Below are 23066 nucleotides of genomic sequence, written 5' to 3'. Positions count from 1 at the left end.
AGACCTGCAAGACCTTCGGATGGGCTTCGGGAGCCAGAGTCAACTGCGGGAAGTCGGAAGCCATGCTCTTCGGGGACTGGCAACTGGCCTGCTCCGCCCCCTTCCCCTTCAACATCCAGCCGGATTTCATCAAGGTTCTTGGAGTCTGGTTCGGGAAGGAAGGAGCGGCTCTCAAGTCCTGGCAAGAACGCATGACCAAGATCAGCCAGCGGATCTGACTGTGGAGCCTCAGACGCCTCACTTGTGAGGGCATAGCACTGGTCCTGCGTAATGAGGTACTGCCTGTGCTGCAGAACACGGCTCAGGCCTGGCCCCCCCCTCGTCACCGTGTGCAGGGCCATTACCAGGACGGTGTTTCGTTTTGTCTGGGGATCCAAGATGGACAGAGTAAAGCGGACCATCATGTACAAGGATCCTCGCAAGGGTGGGAAGGGTGTACCAGATATCCCCACCCTCCTGCGATCCTCCTTCGTATGTGACTGCGTTCACCGAACTCTGCGAGTCAAGAGAGATTTTGCGGGCAGGTCCATGTCTCGTTTCTTCCTGCTCCCCCTTTGGAGAAGGCTCGGCTGGGACAAGTGGGACAGCTCCTTCCCCTACAACTGGATGACGCCATGGTTCTACGGAGACATTGTTTGGTTTGGGAACACAAACTGGAGGGACTCAAGCCCGATCTGTGGAAACCAAGGACTATCCACAAACTCATCAGAACCAAGGACGAAATGGAGAACATTCCAGGACTCCATCACGACACACTGGAGACTGTTTGGAGCAACGTGTTGTCGGCGGGATTGACCAATGGGCACAAGGACTTGTCATGGATGGCGATACAGGGCGGACTGCCCGTCCGGTCATTCATGCACGCCCAGAACCTGTGCAAAACCCGGTACTGCCCAAGGTGCCCCTTCGTAGAGGAAACATCGCTGCACGCCTTTTGGGACTGCTGTTTTGCACAGCGCCTGTTGGTCGTCCTGGAGGATGACCTGAGGACCTCTGTCCCCAGAGGGAGCCTATCATACCATTCTGTACTTTATGGACTCTTCCCTGGGACACACACCGTTGGAGCCATCCAGGAGGCTTGGCGCCTTATGAACTGCTTTAAGGACGCTATTTGGGTCTCCAGGTGTTATGGACAAGATTATGAATTATTATGAGTATATCATTGTTACATGGAGATATCCATAAAGAACAGGATTTAAGATGGTGTTTGAACTGTACCCCACATATCTCTTGGCATAAGACTCAGACAGACAGTCTGGGCTATTCTTGTGACCAGTGAATCATGCTGACATTGCTTAATATAAATGAGGAACCAAGCACATTACAGTAAATTGTATATCACAGAATAAGCTGTTCTACTTTATCCAATAGAAGACGTGTTACGTATTCTTGGCACCTAGCCAAGAATACGGTTAAATATATCTGTACAAACTTCCGGAATAAAGGAGTCTTACTTTCTATTCATATCTGAGTATGTCTCTGGTGTGGGTGAAAGATAGTGGTTATGCATGCTACCACGAGTGACTCATAATTTGGACTGCAGACAGTTTAAGAGGGATGCAAGACTGAATGGCATCAACCTAAATTAAGGCCTTATCATTTGGCGCCCAACGGACCTTAGGACGGAGCTCTGGATGGCGGACGGCCGTGCTGACACCTTCAGTCGAAAGGCAACTACGCCAGAGGTGGAGATGCGCACTCCAGCTGCAGGTGAGAACATTTGTATAACCTCACCTTGCAACCTCATGCGTGTACTTGCATTTCGAAGGGGGGGTTGGGCTGTCCCAGTCTAGACACCTAATGACCGCCATCTCGCATGAGATAAGCCGTCCTAAGAGATCTCACACCAAGGTGGTCAGGTTCACCTTAAGCTGTCTGTAATTTATGTAATGTAATTGTAAATCATATGAAATGTAATGTGGTTTGAGGTTTTTTTGTCTGCTCTAGGAGAAAAGCAGAAGTTCTATGTTATTTTTCTCTGACTTAGCTGCAAGGGAAAATGAGGAAGTTGTTATATACGTTGGATATATGAATATATATGGTTATATCTGCAGGTGAGATCAGCCACCTGGATGGTGTATATAGTGTCCTTATTGTTATGTCATTGTGTTGACCTGTGTCTACCTGTTGAGATGTCTGTCTATTTGCAGCAGGTGGAGTACTTGATGGCTGCCAGAAAGAGGAAGTGTCACGTAATGTAGTGAGAGCTGTCTATGAGTGAAGGGAAAAAAAAAAACAAAAAAAACCTCTGAAGATGTACTTTGAAGTATGCTGTTTATGTATACTGTTATGTATACTGTGAGATACACTGGTGTGTGACAAGTCCGGTCGATAGTTGATGTTTGATAAGGCCTTGGACGGACCTGATCTTCGGGGATAGAAGATTTGGAAGGGTTTTCTATGTACAGGTGCAGTGTTGTAGAAGTTACAAAAGTGGGGGACTGACCCTGACTGTTACCTGGTACGGTGTTCCTGCTAAGCAGTGAGTTGAAGTTGTACTCATTGGTCTTGTTTTAGTGGATGTCAGTGTATTCTTACCTAGGAATTGAATATACTGGGGAAAACCCTTGATTTTAGGCTTAATCATTGAGTATTGATGTTCTGGACGGATTTGTTCAAATAAGGTGTATATAGTGTGAACAGAGGTTACTAGTACATGAAGTAAGAGATAGTGAGGGTGAATTTAGTTTCTATCACCCGCGTGACACTACTTCCTGGTAGGACAACCCGTTTGTGTTGTGGTTTGTGGACTGAGGTAGAAATTCTGTGTATTCTGTGGATGTGTATAGTCGCTGGTCCCGAAGAGGAAGTGGATTACGGCAGATCAGAAATCCAGGTTGACGTGTTAGTTTTAGGTCACATAATCTTGAAGCATGGAGTCTAATCAGTCCACACCTGTAAGCGAACGAGAAGGAAGGAAGTATGTTAAAAACATGAAGTCGCTCCTTCAGGAATTACTGCAAAGAAAGGGAGATTAGAGGAGCAAGAATGGAAAGATGTTTTGTTAAATAAGCAAGGGATTTTGAAAGATAAAATTGGCATAGTAGATATTTCTATATTGCACCAGATCAGAAAATGGCACCTCAGGAAGTGGCCAAGCCCATTAGGAAGCAACACCCCCCTCCTTATAAGTCGTCCCCAGAGGGTTGGACTTGTGTAGTTGTCCCCCTGCCCACCAAACGCCCTCCCTAGCCTGCCCAGACGTCATTTCAGGTCGGGCCGCACCTAGTTCCCTTTTCCAGCCATCTTCAGTCCCAAGGCCACTGGCCTATTTGTTGCTGGAGCAACAGAAGACACCGAGGGGGGGCAGGAAGATGACAATGATTTAACAATGATTCACCCCACCACCAAAACTGATTTATATGGGCTCACCCAGATTAAAGCTGGGGATTCTTTCTGGCCAGTAATGGAGCCAGGTTTGCAGGTTTACAGTGAGGGTGCGTGTACCTTATCACCCAAGGGACACTGGAAGATGTATAATGTATAATATACGCAGTTTTTGGTGTGAAACACCGTAGGAGAGTTGAAAGAGGAAAAAAAAAAAAAAAAGGGAAGTGTTAGTTTCTATTTCAGTCCTGTGAATGAAGTTCTGTGAAGTTTAATTGTAAATGACACACGTATGTTGAAATGGAGAATTCTCCATAGGGGAGAGATTAGATGAGAATTGATGAGTAATTCTGAATCTAGTAACTACACTATGTGTATTTTACCTGTCTGTGAAAATAAGAAACATAAGCTGATATATAGGGTGGACTTGTGTGCTGTCTGTGGAGCACTGTGTCCACGTAAGCTCACCCCATTATTTCTGTTCTAAATGTAGATTTCTTTCTGTCACTCTGTGTTTTGCCCAGTGGGGTATGGCATGGGGATATTATTGCAGGGGCTGACAGGAGATAGGGATACGCTGGAGGCTCGGCCCTGACCACCATCAGATCTACCGTCGAGATGAGGGCAAGCACAGGGCCCCCAGTTACAGGGTCAGCCCAGGGGCCCCTATATAATCCATATTCCCAGTGACAGATTGAATACCTCCTGAATGTAGATGTCACAATACATGTCACTCTCTCCCAGGACTCTTCAGACGCCATTTTTGGCCAACACCTACTTCCTCTTTTAGCGGCTGTTTCTTATCGGTAATTATCTTTAGTGGACGTTTTAACTCAGACACTACATAGTTCATCTTTAGACGCCATTTTAGTCCAGCCGACACACAGTTCCCCATTTTTGTTTCAGCAGCCACAGGCACTGCTCTGTTTATTGCTGACATAGCAGGGACTGCAGAGGGGGGAGACAGGGACCTGGAACACACACACTCCATTTTTGGTCATATATGCAGTTTTTCCCACTAATGAACTTTTTCCCACAGTGTTCCCACTCATGAACCTTAGCAGAGGTTATTGCTGATAGTCCTGTGGAAACCTTTTCCCTTCACTTTTGCATGTTTGTTTTTGCTGTATCTAGTATACAATTTAGTAGACCATTTAGACTGCTCACTATTAGTCCTGGTGGACAGTGAATATTTTTCTGCCTATGATAGTTGATGCTTAGCCTGGTTTGAGATATTTTCACTTGTATGTTATCCTGCCTGGTATCTTGCACAAGAGTTCCCTGATAGAGAGGGTGGAGGTTCATGTGGTCCCAAGGGGACATTGATCATCAGGAGTTGACATATATTAGGGTTTTCGTTGGCAGCACCCAGTAATCCTTTGTGTCTTAGTTTGCAGGGTCTGACAGGAGAGAGGGATACGCTGGAGGCCCGACCCTGACCACCATCAGGTCTACCGTCGGGATGAGGGAGAGTGCAGGGCCCCCAGTTACAGGGTCGGCACAGGAGAGGTAGAGTAGATACGCTCCACTGCTTTTTCCTAGTTGTGTATATGTAGTCAGGGGGGTGCTGCTGGTAGTTTCCAAACCCTCTTGTGCTCTTTTCTCTTTCCCCGGGGTTTTAGGGAGTCTTAGTTTTTAGAATTTCAGTGTTCTCCTGACCCCAAAGTTACACCCATTGCTCTTTCTTACAAACCTGGGTATAGTCCTTTGTATCAGGTCTCCGAGAGCCCATATGCAAACAACTACAGCTGGTAAGGACCAAGACACCCTCCTTCAAATGACAAGACGTATGGCGATGAATCTAGCAGCTTACAAGATCACCCCACATACAGATGTGCAGCAGTCACAGTCACCTGAGTTACAGTCACAGTCACCTGAAGAGTATCATCACGTCATCTCCAGCCCAGAAGTCATTCTACATGTTTGCCATGGAAGAAGATAGCAGCCCTTTGAACACTACTCAGCCAGATTGAACACCTACCGAAAGCACCAGTTGAAGATCAGTGCCCGTATGACATCACTGCTCCCTGACAAAGTCACCATCTCCCGGTGTGGGGTCCTTAATCCTGCTGAACGTCTCCCTCTTCCAAGGGGGGAGCGTCCCACCTCTGACACCTTGGTGGAAGAGGTAGTCGACTCTGGCATAGCTGAAACTCTGGATTCGATACAGTGACGGATACACCTTTGGACCCTGACTTAACCCCTTTGCGGATGGATCAAGATGTGCATCAAGAAGACGGTTCCACATGGGTATGGTGCTGGTAGCAGAAGACGCTGTGCTGATAGAGCAGTCGCTACCCGCATGCCTGTCTGTGAAGAAGCAGATGTATGTGCTCTCGCTGAAGCCTGCAAGATGGCAGCCAGCATCTACTCTGTATAGAAGACAAGAGACTTGATCACTGCCAATGGAACTGTACGCCGCCATGAGGCTATAGAGGAACGGATGGAAGCTTTGCTATTGCCAGACAGAGTCGCGGTGAGCAGGGTTGAGGCCTACATTGGAGGAGTCAAGGGAAGCAGTATGAAGTGCCCTCACTGACAGAAAATCCAAAGAAGCCCCAAGACCACTCACCAAAGAAACAGTCAGTCAATCTGTGCTTTTTGAATGACCCCGATGTGAAGAAGAAAGGAAAGTCTGGAGAAAACATTATCCTGACCCTAGAAGAGCAAGTCTCAGAAGAAGAAGAGGACTGAGATAGGGTGCAGCTGTGGGCTCCCGGAGACCATAGAAAGTGGCTAGTGATCTGCTTTCACTGCCAGCCAAAGAGATATGGCAGGCCTTAGACACAGAACTGACTCTACACACCCCATACCAGCCACAGAATAGAGGGAAGGTTGGGAGGATGGGGCAGTGTAGAAGGCAAAGGCATGAGAGACTTCCCCTTGAATTGTTCAGTGTCAGACACACCCCAGCAGGGACCACTAGGTTGAGACCCTATGAAATCCTGTTTAGAAGTACTCCCAGATACTTCAACTAAGCTTGTTGTTTGTTTAAACATTTGCCTAATATGCGTTTTGAGTTTTCTCCTCCAGATCCAGCCAGATCTAGATTTCCCTCTCTTTTCTTTTTCTCTCTCTCCTCTTTTCCTCTCTCTTTTCTCAATCTTTCTCTCTCTTCCTCTCTTCTCAATCTTTCTCTCTCTCTCTTCCTCTCTCTTCTCTCACTCTTTTTCTTTCGGACGAAGATCCATGCATTCCACTACAAAGAGATGTCGGACCTGCCTGAGACCAGGAGATGGCTGTCTTCCCTCTTCTACCCGATACTTTGTGCCAGGACGATGATATCTAAGCATGTGGACCGGAAGACGACTGTACATCTTATCTTTGATGTCCCACCATTACTGCCTGAGGACTGAGGAGCATGAGACTCTGAGTGAAACCAACCCTGATAAATATTAGCCAATTAAAGGACTACTGCCACGTTCCCCCTTCCTGAATAACGTGTGCCAGCGGAATATAGCCATGAGGACAGTCTAGAGAATACGGTCAGGATCTGGCTTCCTATGCATAGTCTGTTGGGTGGGAAGATTCATCCACAAGGGATGGGGTATCTCGTATGTGAGTGAGGTAACCATCGGCATTAGGACAGATCAATAGACTCGGGAAAAGTAAGGAAAGACTTTTTGGCTATCTCCAAAGGGGGGACTGTTATGGACAAGATTATGAATTATTATGAGTATATCATTGTTACATGGAGATATCCATAAAGAACAGGATTTAAGATGGTGTTTGAACTGTACCCCACATATCTCTTGGCATAAGACTCAGACAGACAGTCTGGGCTATTCTTGTGACCAGTGAATCATGCTGACATTGCTTAATATAAATGAGGAACCAAGCACATTACAGTAAATTGTATATCACAGAATAAGCTGTTCTACTTTATCCAATAGAAGACGTGTTACGTATTCTTGGCACCTAGCCAAGAATACGGTTAAATATATCTGTACAAACTTCCGGAATAAAGGAGTCTTACTTTCTATTCATATCTGAGTATGTCTCTGGTGTGGGTGAAAGATAGTGGTTATGCATGCTACCACGAGTGACTCATAATTTGGACTGCAGACAGTTTAAGAGGGATGCAAGACTGAATGGCATCAACCTAAATTAAGGCCTTATCACAGGAACCGGCTCATCTTGAAGAGGGAGAGGATGTCCATCCAGGATTGCCGCAGGCTGATCCACAGCCTGCTCAGAGACTATTCCATCATGGACAGTCCGGACGACAGCGCCGAGGAGGAGGTTTAACTCTCCTTCCCGCCCCCTCCCTCCTTTTCCCGTTTATGTGCGTCTTTCAATAAAGCTTCAGGCCTGTGATTTCCCCACCCTATCCTCTTTCCCTACCCCCTTCCCCAATTGCCGGTTCGTCGTTATTTATTGCCTAACTTTTTCTTTCAGCTTGAGTGTTACTGATAGCATAGGAGCATGATGTATAGTTTAGTGCGTCGTACTCTACTGCTTTGTAAATATGATTGTATACTTCAGTGTGTACAGGGCTGCGGCACTGTACACGGTGTGTTAATTTTTTGACGAATGCATGATAATAAAGATGCTGTTAAATCAAAAAAATCTGTTCTTATCAGTTTAATATCTGGTACGTCCCCTATCTGGGGACCATATATTAAATGTATTTTTAGAACAGGGAGATGGAAAAAGAGCTTGCTCTGTCCACTCCACGCATTGACCTGGTATTGCAGTACCTCCAGGACCGGTGCACCCCTTCTTAACCCAGTTTCCAAAAGCAGAACTCAATGCACCTCAATTTGGCCAATTCACTTTTGACACTTCCCCCTTTTTTTATCTTTCACACTTTTTACTTGCTTTATTCATCCAAAAGCTGCGCCAAATAGCAAACTCATCTCCACTCAACTTAACCAACTCTGCTATGTCCCGTACAGTATCTTGTTCTCAGTCTTATCTAGATCATTTGCAATTGAATGGAATAGATCCCTTTTGGACAAAGTGGATTCAGCTTGTGCTGCAGTGACCGCAGGCGTGAGAAGATTTAGAATTGGCATCCAGTGCTATCTCTCCGCTTCCACTCCAATTAAAGTTACCTGTTTATTCCTACCATGCATTGCTTTTCGGTGTTTTCTTTGAGCAATGATGATGTCTTTCCTGATCTGCTGGCTCCCTCTCCTGGAGGAAGAGTTTGCTTGCTCTTGGACTTTCAAAAAGAGAGGTCATGATAGACATTTAGCTTCTGAGCCCAATTGGGGACAGTCATGGGTGATGAATGTGTTGCAACCTGCTGCGAAGCCTGATACCGCAATATAAGGAACGTCTAATACTAAGAATAGGCGGCCCATGAAAGAATTAGTACTTTCATTAAGCATACTTAAACGGCTAATTGGGAAAAGACAAACTGTAAAAAGCCCTCTCAGAAAGCCCCTCTCTAACCTTTGTTAGTAAGCTTTCCTGTAGTTTGCCTGTTGATGTATTTTCCGTTTGAACAGTGCACAACATGAAGAGACGGAACACTGGCTTGTCACAATGCTCTTTCGCTGACATCACAATAGCGCTGCTGCCTAGAAATCCAGCTGCGCAGCAGTAGTTGCTCTTTGGGTGGGATGGTGGGCTAGTGGAAGGAGGGGGCAAACACTTTTCTTCCCGGGGGGTAGGGGGATGACAGGGGAAGGGATGCGGGTGGTGGGAGGGGTGCAGAGGGCAGGGATTGGGGGCTGGGAAGGGAAGGGAAAAGATTAGGGTTTGGGGATAGTGGAAGGGCTTTCTACGGGTAAGGATGGCAAAGGGTGGCAGTGACGGAAAGTCAGGCAGCCTGTCCTGTCCTGTTTGTTTCTTTGTATCATGAATTGGAAAGACGCAAGGGGGAGGGGAGGTGCTTGTGCCCAAAAGGAGGAGTTATTCAGCTTCATTGCAGTGGGCGGCGGCTGCAAAACGCACCATTCTTCTTGTTTTTGCTCTGCAAAACAGTCTTTTCAAGGGTTGGCTTGGGTGACAAAATGTCTTCTGTAGGCGTGGGTTTGTCTCACTCTCCCTAAGATGTGTCCGGCATAGGCCAGGGTGCCACTCAAGGCCGAAACCAATTGGGGTTATTGCTTCTTGGCCTTTTGTCTAAGATCAAGTGTAGTTTGGGAGGGCACTACCTTTGTCGGTGCTGGAAGGTGCCTGGGTTTGTACTACTGCTGGCTTTGGGGGAGTGTAGGATGCGTAGGATATCATAGATCTCTTGTGCCGGACGGTTTCCTGGGCAACGAGAGGCGGTTATTTTTTTAATTTCAAGCTCATCCTTCAAAAAAAAATCTGTTCTTATCAGTTTAATATCTGATATGTCCCCTATTTGGGGACCATATATTAAATGGATTTTTAGAACAGGGAGATGGAAAAAGAGCTTGCTCTGTTTACTCCACGCATTGACCTGGTATTGCATTACCTCCAGGACCGGTGCACCCCTTCTTAACCCAGTTTCCAAAAGCAGAACTCAATTCACCTGATTCTAATGAGCCCAATTAATGAATTGAAAGAAAGCAAACAACTTCATATAGAAGAACGAGGCGGCAGCTCACTCTGTCAGTTACACGAAACTTTTTATTCTGCGGTTGCAGACATATACTGGAGCAGTGAGGGGGTGAGAGGAGTGCAGGTGCGAGGAGCGGATGACAGCCTGTTTCGCGCTGTATAGCGCTTTGTCGAGTCCTGTATATGTCTACAACTGCAGAATAAAAAGTTTTGTGTAAGGGCTTGTGCGCACTAGGCGTTTTTGCTACGTTTTTAGCGGCGTTTTTTACCGCGTGTTTGTGATGAAAACGCAGTGACATTGCTTCCCCAGCAATGTCTATGGGTTTTCATAAGTGCTGTCCGCACACAGCGTTTTTTTTGTAGCTGCCTTTTTGTGGTAACCACAAAAACGCAGCATGTGAATTATTTCTGCATTTTCCACTGCGTTTTTCACTCATTGAATTCAAGGAGATGTTTAAAAACGAAATGAAAAACGCATATTGCTGCGTTTCTAGGAGTAAAACGCAGCTACGAAACAGGAAGAGGAGGACTCACCCAGCATTCCCAGCATCCCCAGCGTGAGAAGAGATGGAGAACCTAAAAAAAGAAATCGACGTGCGCAAGCTTATTCAATTAGTAAGTAATGTCCTCATCTTCCCTTTTCCAAGCTTCCCTCCCGGTCCCCGCAGCTCCCGCGTCCTGTCCAGCCATTGTGATCCTCTCCTTGTCCCATCCTCCTCCAAGATTCCCAGCCGGTGTCGGTCCCCGCAGATCCTGTTCGCTCCCTTCATGCTCCTCTCCCAGTGTAGGCTCCCCTCCTCCTCCCCATGTCGGTCCCCGCAGATCCTGTTCGCTCCCTTCATGCTCCGCTCCCGGTGTAGGCTCCTCTCCTCCTCCCCATGTCGGTCCCCGCAGATCCTGTTCGCTCCCTTCATGCTCCGCTCCCGGTGTAGGCTCCCCTCCTCCTCCCCATGTCGGTCCCCGCAGATCCTGTTCGCTCCCTTCATGCTCCTCTCCTGGTGTAGGCTCCCCTCCTCCTCCCCATGTCGGTCCCCGCAGATCCTGAGCGCTCCCTTCATGCTCCGCTCCCGGTGTAGGCTCCCCTCCTCCTCCCCATGTCGGTCCCCGCAGATCCTGAGCGCTCCCTTCATGCTCCGCTCCCGGTGTAGGCTCCCCTCTTCCTCCCCATGTCGGTCCCCGCAGATCCTGTTCGCTCCCTTCATGCTCCACTCCCGGTGTAGGCTCCCCTCCTCCTCCCCATGTCGGTCCCCGCAGATCCTGTGCACTCTTTTCATGCTCCGCTCCCGGTGTAGGCTCCCCTCCTCCTCACCATGTCGGTCCCCGCAGATCCTGTTCGCTCCCTTCATGCTCCGCTCCCGGTGTAGGCTCCCCTCCTCCTCCCCATGTCGGTCCCCGCAGATCCTGTTCGCTCCCTTCATACTCCGCTCCTGGTGTAGGCTCCCTTCCTCCTCCCCATGTCGGTTCCCGCAGATCCTGTTCGCTCCCTTCATGCTCCGCTCCCGGTGTAGGCTCCCCTCCTCCTCCCCATGTCGGTCCCCACAGATCCTGTTCGCTCCCTTCATACTCCGCTCCCGGTGTAGGCTCCCCTCCTCCTCCCCATGTCGGTCCCCGCAGATCCTGTTCGCTCCCTTCATGCTCCGCTCCCGGTGTAGGCTCCCCTCCTCCTCCCCATGTCGGTCCCCGCAGATCCTGTTCGCTCCCTTCATACTCCGCTCCTGGTGTAGGCTCCCTTCCTCCTCCCCATGTCGGTTCCCGCAGATCCTGTTCGCTCCCTTCATGCTCCGCTCCCGGTGTAGGCTCCCCTCCTCCTCCCCATGTCGGTCCCCGCAGATCCTGTTCGCTCCCTTCATACTCCGCTCCCGGTGTAGGCTCCCCTCCTCCTCACCATGTCGGTCCCCGCAGATCCTGTTCGCTCCCTTCATGCTCCGCTCCTGGTGTAGGCTCCCCTCCTCCTCCCCATGTCGGTCCCCGCAGATCCTGTTCGCTCCCTTCATGCTCCGCTCCCGGTGTAGGCTCCCCTCCTCCTCACCATGTCGGTCCCCGCAGATCCTGTTCGCTCCCTTCATGCTCCGCTCCCGGTGTAGGCTCCCCTCCTCCTCCCCATGTCGGTCCCCGCAGATCCTGTTCGCTCCCTTCATGCTCCGCTCCCGGTGTAGGCTCCCCTCCTCCTCACCATGTCGGTCCCCGCAGATCCTGTTCGCTCCCTTCATGCTCCGCTCCCGGTGTAGGCTCCCCTCCTCCTCCCCATGTCGGTCCCCGCAGATCCTGTTCGCTCCCTTCATACTCCGCTCCTGGTGTAGGCTCCCTTCCTCCTCCCCATGTCGGTTCCCGCAGATCCTGTTCGCTCCCTTCATGCTCCGCTCCCGGTGTAGGCTCCCCTCCTCCTCCCCATGTCGGTCCCCGCAGATCCTGTTCGCTCCCTTCATACTCCGCTCCCGGTGTAGGCTCCCTTCCTCCTCCCCATGTCGGTTCCCGCAGATCCTGTTCGCTCCCTTCATGCTCCGCTCCCGGTGTAGGCTCCCCTCCTCCTCCCCATGTCGGTCCCCGCAGATCCTGTTCGCTCCCTTCATACTCCGCTCCCGGTGTAGGCTCCCCTCCTCCTCCCCATGTCGGTCCCCGCAGATCCTGTTCGCTCCCTTCATACTCCGCTCCCGGTGTAGGCTCCCTTCCTCCTCCCCATGTCGGTCCCGCAGATCCTGTTCGCTCCCTTCATGCTCCGCTCTCGGTGTAGGCTCCCCTCCTCCTCCCCATGTCGGTCACCGCAGATCCTGTTCGCTCCCTTCATGCTCCGCTCCCGGTGTATGCTCCCCTCCTCCTCCCCATTTCGGTCCCCGCAGATCCTGTGCGCTCTTTTCAGTCTCCGCTCCCGGTGTAGGTTCCCCGCCTCCTCCCCATGTCGGTCCCCGCAGATCCTGTTCGCTCCCTTCATGCTCCGCTCCCGATGTAGGCTCCCCTCCTCCTCCCCATGTCGGTCCCCGCAGATCCTGTTCGCTCTTTTCATGTTCCAGTCTCCGCTCCCGGTATAGGCTCCCCTCCTCCCCTCCTTACCTTCTCTGTCCCCGCAGCTCCTGTGCCAGCTCACAGCCTGTGTACTCCTGTGTCGTCCTTCTGCTGCAAGACAACAGGAGCGACGACACAGGAGTCCTTAAATTTAATCACAAGTATTTTTGAATGAATAAACCTATTTTCAATGGTATCTATCCCTCCGTCCATCCATCCCTCCATCCATCCATCCATCCCCCCATCCCCATCCATCAATCCCCCCATCCCCCATCCATCCATCCCCCCATCCCCCCATCCATCCATCCCCCCATCCCCCATCCATCCATCCATCCCCCAATCCCCCAACCATCCATCCCCCCATCCGCCATCCATCCCTCCCATCCCCCATCCATCCATCCCCCCATCCCCCATCCATCCATCCATCCCCATCCACTCATACATCCATCCCTCTCTCTATATGTATATTCTAGCCATTTGTCAGCCTATTCTATCTTTCAGCATTTTTCCATCTTAGTAAACACTTATCTATGTTTCTATCCGTCTATCTGTCTTAAATCCTTCTTTCTATCCGTTTATCCGTCTTTCCGTCTATCCTTCTAAAATCCTTCTTTCTATCCGTTTATCCGTCTTTCCGTCTACCCTTCTAAAATCCTTCTTTCTATCCGTTTATCCGTCTATCTGTCTAAAATCATTCTTTCTATCTGTTTATCCGTTTATCCTTCTAAAATCCTTCTTTCTATCCGTTTATCCGTCTATCCTATTAAAAAAACATTCGTTCTATCCGTTTATCCGTTTATCCTTCTAAAATCCTTCTTTCTATCCGTTTATCCGTCTATCCTTCTAAAATCATTCTTTCTATCCGTTTATCCGTCTATCTGTCTAAAATCCTTCTTTCTATCCATTTATCCGTCTATCCTTCTAAAATCCTTCTTTCTATCCGTTTATCTGACTATCTGTCTAAAATCCTTCTTTCTATCCATTTATCCGTCTATCCTTCTAAAATCCTTCTTTCTATCTGTTTATCCGTCTATCTGTCTAAAATCCTTCTTTCTATCCATTTATCCGTCTATCCTTCTAAAATCCTTCTTTCTATCCGTTTATCCGTCTATCTGTCTAAAATCCTTCTTTCTATCCATTTATCCGTCCAGCCTTCTAAAATCCTTCTTTCTATCCGTTTATCTGTCTAAAATCATTCTTTCTATCCGTTTATCCGTCTATCTGTCTAAAATCATTCTTTCTTCTATCCATTTATCCTTCTAAAATCCTTCTTTCTATCCGTTTACCGGTCTATCCTTCTAAAATCCTTTTTTCTATCCGTTTATCCGTCTATCTGTCTAAAATCATTCTTTCTATCCGTTTATCCGTTTATCCTTCTAAAATCCTTCTTTCTATCCGTTGATCCGTCTATCCTTCTAAAATCCTTCTTTCTATCCATTTATCCGACTATCCGTCTAAAATCCTTCTTTCTATCCTTTTATCCGTCTATCCTTCTAAAATCCTTCTTTCTATCCATTTATCTGACTATCCTTCTAAAATCCTTCTTTCTATCCGTTTATCCATCTAGCTGTCTAAAATCATTCTTTCTATCCGTTTATCCGTTTATCCTTCTAAAATCCTTCTTTCTATCCGTTTATCCGTCTATCTGTCTAAAATCATTCTTTCTATCCGTTTATCCTTCTAAAATCCTTCTTTCTATCCGTTTATCCTTCTGAAATCCTTCTTTCTATCCGTTTATCCGTTTAGCCTTCTAAAATCCTTCTTTCTATCCGTTGATCCGTCTATCCTTCTAAAATCCTTCTTTCTATCCATTTATCCGTCTATCCTTCTAAAATCCTTCTTTCTATCTGTTTATCCATCTATCTGTCTAAAATCATTCTTTCTATCCGTTTATCCATCTATCTGTCTAAAATCCTTCTTTCTATCCATTTATCTGTCTATCCTTCTAAAATCCTTCTTTCTATCCATTTATCCGTCTATCCTTCTAAAATCCTTCTTTCTATCCGTTTATCCGTCTATCCTTCTAAAATCATTCTTTCTATCCATTTATCCGTCTTTCTTTCTGTAATTAATATTTTCAATATAATCCAATTTTAAAAATGTGTTTTCTAATATATATATTTTTTCTCGGCTGTAAATTTTAGGTTGAGACTATGCCCGCTATTTGGGATCCCGCCTCTCCCGAATACAGTGATCGCAACCTTAAAGATCGTTGCTGGACTACAATCTGTAGGCAACTGTTTCCTATTTGGGATGGGTCGGACAGTGGGGTGCAGTACATATTAGGTAAGTTACATTCTTTTTTCCTGATGTTTATGATGATATGTTATGAAAAGATGTCGAATGCCATTTTATTTATTTATTTTTTTTTCCACATAGATAAAGAAGTTCGGCGCCGTTGGCGCTCAGTTAGGGAGCGTTTTAATAAGCTAATTTCAAATGCTAACCGAAGCGGTTCTTCACCACCGAAGACGAACTTCAAATACCATGATTTAATGCTGTTCACCTTGACCAGACGAACATTGCGCGCGTAAGCTTCAAGTTTTACCAGTTTACCTTTTAAAATATTATTTAAACATGATTCTCATTTAAGTTTTTTACTCTATTCACAGGAGTGCAGGCAATATTGCAGCATCACCATCTTCCAATGAGGCTTCACATGACAGCTCCGAAAGCATGTTGACAGAGGACTCCTCATTCACCTCACCAGCTTCAATGCAAGCCGAAGATGACAGTGCCGCTGGATCGGCAAGTACCGTCCGCTTTTCTCCAAGTGGGTCGGATATCCCTTCCTCCTCTGGTTCGGCTATCCCTTCGGCCACAGGATCACCCAGCCCTTCAAACACAGGATCAGCAGTCACATCAGCTGCTAGCATGGCTTTTCGGCGTCCGGCACAGAAAAAAAAAAAAAGGGCAGCCTGTCAATTTGGATGGTGATTGCCAGTTGCTGACAAACCATGCTTTCACCATGATGCAAAACACCACATCAGAAGACACATTGGATCATTTCGGCGCGAGCATTGCTGGCCGAGTGAGAGCCCTGAGCAACCAGAAACAGTCCGCATTTATGACCGTGTCCTATGCACTTTTGGAAGCTTTCGAAGCGGACCAGGCTCATCCCAGTGGCAGCGAGCTTGTTAATGTTGTTTTTAACGCCTTCCAGCGCAAACAGATGCCTCCTCCTCTACCACAAACCCAACCTCTTCTGTCTCAATTCCCACCTCTTGTGTCTCAATTCCAACCTCAGGTCTCTAACCCACCTCTGGCTGTTAACCCACCTCTGGCTGTTAACCCATCTATGGCTGTTAACCCATCTATGGCTGTTAACCCATCTCTGCAGTCAGGGGTAGACATAGCCACAAATAGTGAAAGTGGGTACTATGTGTCCCAATTATATAATTTGTAGTCATTACATCACTTAGTAATTTGTTGTGGTCTGTATTGCACGAATTAAATTTCAATGTTTATTTTTTCCCAAAAAATATTTGTTACAATAAAAGTTGTATTAGTTACATGTCTTTGTGGTTTTATTATGGCTTAAAAAATGTGTTTTTTCCTTCTTCGGGGAGGGAGGGAGGGAGGTAGGTAGGAATGGAGTGAGGGATGGATGGATAGAGGGAGGTAGGGAGGAATGGAGTGAGGGATGGATGGATAGAGGGAGGGAGGGAGGAATGGAGTGCGGGATGGAGGGAGGGAGGAATGGAGTGCGGGATGGAGGGAGGGAGGGATGGAGGAATGGAGTGCGGGATGGAGGGAGGGAGGAATGGAGTGCGGGATGGAGGGAGGGAGGGATGGAGGAATGGAGTGCGGGATGGAGGGAGGGAGGAATGGAGTGCGGGATGGAGGGAGGGAGGGATGGAGGAATGGAGTGCGGGATGAAGGGAGGGAGGTAGGAATGTAGTGCGGGATGGATGGAGCAATGGAGGTAGGGATAATGCCACTGCTAAATCTGTATGGATGAAAATCCGCAATGTGCACACAGAAATTTTCAATCCCCATATTTTTAGATGGTAATCTGCAGCATTCCTACAGCTAAATCCGTGGCAATTCCACGGGTGTATTGTCTAGTGCGCACATAGCCTAAAGTAAAGTGATTACAAAACACATATCAAGGCGGATAACTTCACTTTTATTTAACTTTTCAAACATAAATGCAATGTCACAGTCTGCTCCTTTTTTAGATGCTTCTTTTTTTGTTTGTTTATTTTTACACCATGTTTAGCAAACCGAACACCAACCGCCTTTTTTCTTTCATACAAAATCCGTTCATTAATAACAGTAGATATAAAATCAGAAGATCTTTAAAACTTGAGATCTTTAAAGAAAAAAAAAACTCATGACACACAGGAGTATATAAACATAATTTTCAGGGAGTCACTTCTTTCCTTCTCTTCCCATATCGCCAATTCTTCACTGCTGATCAGGCTGCACCTCATCGACACAAGAGTACTGCCAGTGCACGGCACCTTCTGGACTCATGAAGTAGTCAGCAAAGGTCTCTCTCACCAATATACCAGTGTTTGTTGGCCGTCCAGAAGACTGATTCATGACTGGCAGTAATAAAGGCTGCTGTGTTTCCTCAACTACCTCGTAACTGTACTCCCGAGCGTAGTTGTGTAGAACACAGCAGGCCTTTATTACTGCGTCAACTGTGTCAGAGTTTAACTGGATTGGTGTGTGAAAGATCCTCCACTGACTAGTCATGATTCCGAAGGTGCACTTCACATATCTACGTGCACGGCTCAGCCGATAATTAAAAATCCTCCGCCGGGCATTCAGTCCCCTCCGTGGGTATGGGCGCAGCAGGTTTGGCAATAAAGGAAAGGCCTCGTCCGATACCATCACAAAGGGGACTGGATCTGTGGAACCCAGCAAAGGTCGCGGGGCTGGGAGCGTTCCGCAATCTTGCAGAATTTGCTGTCCAATCTGTGATGTTCGCAACACCCGAGAATCTCCAGTACTGCCATAAGCCCCAACGTCAATGGCAACAAACTTGTAATGTGCGTCAGCCACCGGCTGTTGCACCCTCACATGTTTGCCATCAACGGCATCAAGGCAGTTAGGAAAGTTGGCTACAGTCTGAAAGCCTGCTGCGACCTGCAGCCAAGTCTCCTCGGTTGGGGAGGGCATCACGATGGGCTGCAACTTCTGCCAGATCACGGTGCATGTGCAACTCACAATTTCGGACATGGTGGTTTTACCAACACGAAACTGGAGATGCAGGGATGCGTAGCTCTCTCCTGTTGGCAAAAATCTGAAAAAAAAAAGGAAACAATCAGAAACAAGAAAAAAAAAGAAATCTTAATATTACAATAAAATTATGGTGTAATGTGTATGTGTGCATAAAATATTTCCTGCTCAAGAAGATTGAACAGAACGTCATTAAATCCAGTATGAATTTGTGTAAAGTGTATTCAATTGAAATACTATGTCCCAAGAATGACAAAAGCATTTTAGGAGTGATACCTTTATAGGCTAACCAGAAAAATTATATTAGCAAGCTTTCAGAGCACAGAGGCTCCTTCTTCAGGCCCGCAACACACATCCGTGCCTCCGGTACGTGTTTGTTGCGTTTTTGCACGTACCGGAGACACGGAGACCCATGTTATTCTATGGGTGATGGCACACACACGTAAAATCACACGGAACGTGTGTCCATGTGGTAACTACGTGTGTTCAGTTTTCTACACAGACGACATGTACGTTTTTGTCCGGCACCATGCAGGCACGGACCCGCTATAGTCTATGGGTCCGTGCCTGCACGGACCACACACGGAGTATGTCCGTGTTCAGCACGTTATGTCCATGTGCATTTTTAAACGAGCGATCTATTTTTTTTTCTTTTTTTATTAAAGTCAGTCTACTTACCTTTTTTTCTGCTGTTCTCAGTCATACTTACATTGGTGCTCGGTCTTTTTCTACACCGGCTCATACTTACCAATCCCCGATCACCAGCGCGGCGAGGAACAGCTGTGCCAAAAATACGCAGCTTCAATTCATTTGAAAATGCTGGCCGCTCATTAATCAATCTCGTATTCTCTGCTTCCACCACCCACTAGCGCCTATGATTGGTTGCAGTCAGACACGCTCCCACGCTGAGTGGCAGCTGTCTCACTGCACCGAATCACAGCAGCCGGTGGGCGTGTCTATACTGTGCTGTGAAATAAATAAATAATTATTTTTAAAAAAACGGCGTGCGGCCCCCCCATTTTTAAACCAGCCAAGATAAAGCCATACGGCTGAAGGCTGGTATTCTCAGGATGGGGAGCCCCACGTTATGGGGAGCCGCCCAGTCTAACAATATCAGCCAGCAGCCGCCCAGAATTGCCCCATACAATAGATGCGACAGTTCTGGGACTCTACCCGGCTCTTCCCGATTTGCCCTGGTGCATTGGCAATTGGGGTAATAAGGAGTTAATGCAGCACATAGCTGCCAAAAAGTCCAAGATTAATCATTGCAGGCATCTATGAGACACCCCCAATGATTAACCTGCTAGTTAAAGTAAATAAACACACACCACTTTATTAAGTCCCAAATACCCATCCATGTCCGGCGTAATTTACGGAGGTCCCTCGTCGCTTCCAGCTCTGCTACATCAAAGTGACAGGAGCTGCAGAAGAAAACCGGCACTCCTGTCACCTCCACGCAGCAACTGAGGTGAGTAGCGCCATCAGCTGAGCTGTCACTCAGGTTACTCGCGGCCACTGCTGGATCCTCCAACTGTGACAGCAACTCGCCTGAGTGACAGCGATGAAGTCACAGGTGAGTTGTGGTCTCGGGTAGAGGATCCAGCTAGCCGCGGGTAACCTGAGTGACGGCTTCGCTAAGCGCGCTGCTCACTGCAGTCACTCAGGGGATTAGCGGTCACCGGTCAGTCCTTCACGGGTGACCGCTAAACACTACGCGACACAGACAGAGCCACGGTATGAGGATGAAGTTGGGTGAAGTTCACCCGAGTACATTCTCATCGTGCAACGCTGTATGCCGACATGTATCAAACAACATTTAACCACACACACGGACAATTCACACGGACATTTCACGTACACATACACCGACATTCCACATGCACACACGGATAGCATATGCCATCACACGGATGTCATATGTACCGGAGAAACGCCCAAAAAAAACGGAACACGGACCCGAAAAACGGACCGTGTCACACGTACGTTTTTATGCGGAAGTGTATTTTCGGCCTCAGGCAAATTACAAATGTTCAGATCTATATGCGTTCATTCTTGGCACATAGTATTTCAATTGATTTTTCTGGCTAACACAGTACCACAATATTACCCTGTATTGCACATTGTAAAAATGGAAGTGAAGTGGATAAACACTACAAGAAAGGTGAGTGGATTGTTTTTTTACAAGCTGTGATTTACTTATGATTTGCATTATACACACATGGTTAACATATCTAGCTAGCTATTGTGACCAACAACACACACACAATGTCAATACAATTATTTACCGCAAGGTGAGGAGCAGCCTTTCCTCAGCAGAAATTGACTTTCGCATTCGAGTATCACTATAGGTGAGCTGGGGAGACAACAAAGTCAGCAGTCTGTGAAAAGCTTGAATAGGAATTCGACAAAAGGAAATACATTTTTCGGGATACCTTTAAAATAAAAAAAAATATATAAATAATTATATATTTATTATTTTTCAGCACAGAATTACATACATTACATTATAAATATACAGATTAGATATGGGAGAGATGTAAAAACATACATGACTACACACAACGTAGCATGTGCACAAAAACGGTCAGCCTGATGCGCCAAAAAAAGTAGTCACTGAGCCATAAAAGTTAACCTATTCATGTAAGGTGTCTATGAATTTGCAACGACCTAATTAATCACACTGACACATCAGTTTCACTTGACATAGGAAAGACTGACTGTCGGCCCTATTTTGCCGTACCAACCAAAACCATTTAACCACCTTTTCCGCTTCTCAACCCAAAATAAGACACAGACTGCGTGACATTGGATGTAAAAGGCCACAGCAGCCTCGTTTATTATCTCCAAATAATCAATAACATTTTATTCACAAATATATAGTAATAACTCCATAAAACATAACCACCAGCAAAGGAGGGGGGGTAAGTGAAGAGTCCCGTTGTACATGATTGCAACACCAGCTCCACCATGTGCCCTCAGCCGCACCACACCGACTCGAGGACACCCAGCCGAGTGTTGCTACACCATGTGCCCTCAGCCGCACCACACCAACTCGAGGACACCCAGCACATTAACATGCCCTGCTGTGACCCAGCACAGCAGGGTCCCACGTTAACATGTCCCGCTGTGACCGAGCACAGCAGGGACCCACCAACCATACCATTGCACCATGAGGGGTAACCCGTTCCTTCGTGCTCTTTGTGCAATCCACCGACTTCAAATACCCCCCTCCTTTCCGCCAACTGCTGCGACAAGGTCAATCCTCTTCGTTTCTTCATGTCGATCTCCCGAAATCCTGAAATAGGGCGGGTGGGCGGGACAATTCCGGACGTCTTCAAGGTATTGAATGAGCCTCCCACCTCATAATTCGGCCCTATATATACTCCCCTACTACTGACAACCCCCTGACCAATTACATGGCCCCATAGCCCTTATAACCCCACCTCCCACTTTTCCCCCCACAAAATGCCCTACACCTTAACCCCTTGCTAACCCTCAGGCCTAGCATCCCTCCTCAGTCATGTTGCCCTCCCTTGAGCCCCTTCAGGGCAGGCGTCCGGGCTTTTCTTGACTTAGGAAAGACTGACTGTCGGCCCTATTTTGCCGTACCAACCAAAACCATTTAACCACCTTTTCCGCTTCTCAACCCAAAATAAGACACAGACTGCGTGACATTGGATGTAAAAGGCCACAGCAGCCTCGTTTATTATCACCAAATAATCAATAACATTTTATTCACAAATATATAGTAATAACTCCATAAAACATAACCACCAGCAAAAGAGGGGGGGTAAGTGAAGAGTCCCGTTGTACATGATTGCAACACCAGCTCCACCATGTGCCCTCAGCCGCACCACACCGACTCGAGGACACCCAGCCGAGTGTTGCTCCACCATGTGCCCTCAGCCGCACCACACCGACTCGAGGACACCCAGCACATTAACATGCCCTGCTGTGACCCAGCACAGCAGGGTCCCACGTTAACATGTCTCGCTGTGACCGAGCACAGCAGGGACCCACCAACCATACCATTGCACCACGAGGGGTAACCCGTTCCTTCGTGCTCTTTGTGCAATCCACCGACTTCAAATACCCCCCTCCTTTCCGCCACAGCGAGCACGTATGACACCTTGTACGTGCGAGTACCACCACCAAAGCCCAACCTGAGCCAACTCCACTGCTCAGGTAACCAATGCTTCAGTACCAATACCAATCAAACAAAACTGACCCCCATTAGACCTCACAATGCCAAACCTGCACCAAGCCACCAGTACAACAAGGTCGGCCGCACCCAAGACCTGCAACTAGCCGACCACGTCATCCAATCCTATGCACCGCCTGCGCGACCAGTCCCCAACGAGCCACCTGAGCCGCCTCCCCACCCCCATGGAATAGGGGGTACACTCTGCCTCGTTGAGACTGCAACATTGCAGGCGCCTATGAAAATTGCACAGCACCTAATAATTAAGCAAAGCCAACCATAAGTCCTGGAAACCAAAGAACCTACACTGGTTCACCAACCCCAGCCAATTTCTAAAACGTGCCCGGTAAAACCCACAATGTAGTCATCCCAAATGGGAGCCACTATGAACAACAACATGACCATTGCACCCAGGTAGGGGGAAATGGACCAAGGCATTCAGGCCCGATGTCACGGATCAAGCCCCTTGACGCCCCAGTGACCCAGTCTCCTCCCCCCACGTGCAGTACCCAAACGCCGTTGGTCCCATCAACCGAGCATGATAGCACCGATCTTGTAATGTCCACCCAGCTCAATAGAAAAACAATCTAACCCGTAATCACTTTGACCCAGAACCGAAGACCGTCAAGCTGAGACCAGACTAAAGAAAAGACCCCAACTGTTTACTCATGTGCCATAACAACCCCGCCATCAAGGCGGTCCCAACACCCAAGTCAAAGTACCATTTCTAACACCACATACTGCTCCATGACCCATAAAAAGGGAAGGGGGGGACCACCCCCCAGGCCACATGACCCCAATTAATTGGTGCATAGCCCTGGAACTTGAACCCCAAAGCACGACATAACATTGCCACCCTCTTACCAAA

The 23066-nt window shown here is 47.7% G+C and overlaps 1 non-coding gene and 1 pseudogene across 1 annotated transcript; both read left to right on the top strand.

Annotated features, from left to right (window-relative positions):
* Positions 1–7845: 7845 nt before the first annotated feature.
* LOC142253281 (U2 spliceosomal RNA) lies at positions 7846–8049 on the top strand (annotated as a pseudogene).
* A 1509-nt stretch (positions 8050–9558) lies between these two features.
* LOC142253402 (U2 spliceosomal RNA) lies at positions 9559–9743 on the top strand. Its single transcript, XR_012726689.1, has one exon. It is a non-coding gene; the product is annotated as a U2 spliceosomal RNA (small nuclear RNA).
* Positions 9744–23066: the final 13323 nt, after the last annotated feature.

Source organism: Anomaloglossus baeobatrachus, chromosome 9 (assembly GCF_048569485.1).
Source record: "Anomaloglossus baeobatrachus isolate aAnoBae1 chromosome 9, aAnoBae1.hap1, whole genome shotgun sequence".
In the NCBI taxonomy this organism is placed as follows: domain Eukaryota; kingdom Metazoa; phylum Chordata; class Amphibia; order Anura; family Aromobatidae; genus Anomaloglossus; species Anomaloglossus baeobatrachus.
This window is presented reverse-complemented; position numbering and strand designations above follow the sequence as displayed.